The sequence below is a fragment of the Macaca thibetana genome, chromosome 6, assembly GCF_024542745.1.
Source record: "Macaca thibetana thibetana isolate TM-01 chromosome 6, ASM2454274v1, whole genome shotgun sequence".
Classification (NCBI taxonomy): domain Eukaryota; kingdom Metazoa; phylum Chordata; class Mammalia; order Primates; family Cercopithecidae; genus Macaca; species Macaca thibetana.
The window spans coordinates 164,405,218-164,407,834 of record NC_065583.1 but is presented as its reverse complement, the minus strand read 5'-3'; positions in this window follow the sequence as shown (position 1 = coordinate 164,407,834).

Below are 2,617 nucleotides of genomic sequence, written 5' to 3'. Positions count from 1 at the left end.
ATGCTTCTCTTTTACTCCAAAAAGGACCAAAAACAGGAAGTACATAACTGCACTTCAAGTAGAGTAGCTAAAAGCAGAGTAAATTCCAGAATACAAGAATTCAGCAAGAAAGTGACAAGATTCTCTGGGGTACACTAACTCAGGATAACAGCATAGAGAGGGAAGTGAAGCACCCAGCCAGGATTGTCCCAGAGCCAGGAAGAGCTACCCATTGTGGGAAAAAGGTAAGCACAAGACCTGTCCTGGTTACCACTCTGAATGCCTCCAATACTAGCTACTTGAGAGACTCATAGTCCTCACAGGACCTAAATTCACGATAAGGAGTTGCCTAGAGTTCAGATGGCTGTATTGCTCCAGAGAGGGAACTCATGCTGGGTCTGTCTCATTCCTTAGGATCTAATCTGCTATCATCTAATCTCATTCCTTAGGAACTAATCTACATCATTTTGAAAGCAGAGTCACTGCTGAAGAACATTCTCTCCTAGGGCTCATTAGCCCCTGCATCTCCATATTCCTAGAGTCCTACTGTTATCTCATTATGCCTACAAAAATGGATGTAATACCATGACTCCAGCTTGACCCAGCAACTGTGACCCTGTCACCTGAGCCCATGCAGCATCATTTGCCCCATGGAGAAGTACCATGCCTGTCTACTTAACCTGGGGAGCCAACACCCACTAATAGTGTCAACCACAATCTCTCAATTGGTACAGTAGCTAAGCATTGTGTGTGCTCCCTCAGAGACTGAGGAGAGACCCATAGGTGTTCACTGCCACTGGTAACCCTAACCCTGTGACTGGCAAAACCAAAGCTGCTGAAGGTGGTGAACATGCTCCCCTGGGTCTGATGACAGGCCCACCAGGTGGCTACTGGTGGCAGTGACCACTCTCTTGCTATTTATAGAGCTGTGGAATGCTACACGTAACCTGTTCCTCTAGAAACTAATGACTATCCCTCTTGGTGACTAGTGCTGCTGATGACCCCAACTCAGCAAAGACACACTAATGCCTTCACAAATGTTCACAGTCTAGGTCACTGAGGAACCTAATGACACTGCTGACTGGATTACAACCAATAAAATCACAGAGACTACACTACTGCACCTACTAAGCAACCTACCCAACTGCAGCAATAGTCACATCTACAGAAAAAAGTCTTCACTTATAAAAGTATTCTGTAAAATTGAAAAGGCAATTGTGTCACAAGGTGTACAGATATCAACATAGGAACACAGAAATATAAAAAGCAAAAAAGTATGACACCTCCAAAAGAAAGCAATCATTCTCCAGTAAACAACCCCAAAGGAAAGGAAGTAAATGAAATGTCTGCAAAAGAATTCAAAATGATGATACTAAGGAAATTCAGGCAGATACAAGACAATAAAGAGAGAAAATCCAACAAAATGAGGATAACAATTTATATTATGAATGAGAAATTCAACAAAAAGATAAAAATCCTAAAAAGAATCACACAGAAAACTTGAAGCTGAAAAATTTAATGAATGGAATAAAAAAAAGATCAAAAGCATCAACAATAAAGTAGGTCAAGCAGAAGAAAGACATTCTAAACTTGAATGCATGTCTTATGAAATAACCAAGTCAGTTAAAACAAAAACTGAACTAAAAAGAAAACTAAAAAGAAAAAGCTAAAAAGCAAAACTAAACTAAAACTAAAAAGAAAAAATGGTAAAGAAAGCCTATAGGATGTATGGGACACCATTATGATAAGAAATATTCATATTATGGGTATTCCAGAAAAAGAAGACATGGTAAAAGGCATAGAAAACCTATGTAATAAAATAATAGCTGTAAAATTCCCATATCTTGGGAGAAAGATGGACATTCAGATCAAGGTAGATGAAAGATTTCTAAACAAATTCAACCTAAATGTACCCTCTAACACACATTATTGTCAAAATGTCAAAAGTCAAAGACAAAGAAAGAATCTTTAAGTAGCAGGAGATAAGCAACAAGAGATACAAGGGAATCCTCATTAGTGGAATATTTCACAGCGAAACACTTAGAGGCCAGGAGAAAATGAAATTATATATTCATAATACTAAAAGAAAAGCAAAATTCTGCCATTCAAAAATACTAGACCCTACAAAGTTGTTCTTCAGAAATGAAGAAATAAAGGCTTTCCCAGAAAAGCAAAAACTGAGGAAATTTATTACCACTAGGCTGGCAGAAGAAATGCTTAAAAAGTCTTACATCTGGAAGTAAATGGGCAGTAACTACCATCGTAAAACACAGAAAAGTATAAAATGCACTGATAGAGCAGAAATAGAAATGAGAAAGAGATGAGAATCAAACCTTACCATCATAACACAAAATCACAAAACTGAAAAGATGAACAATAAGAGAGGAAGAAAATAACAAAGAATATACAAAAAGTCAGAAAACAATTAACAAAATGACAGGAATAAATCCACAGCTATTAATAATAGTCTTGAATGTAAATGGATTAAATTCCCTAAATATAAGATATAAACCAGTAGAATGGATTAAGAAAAGCAAGACCCAACTCTATGCTGCCTACCAGAAACTCACTCCAAGTTTAAAAACATGCATAGGCTGAAAGTAATGGCATAAAAAAGATACTTGATATGGTTTGAATT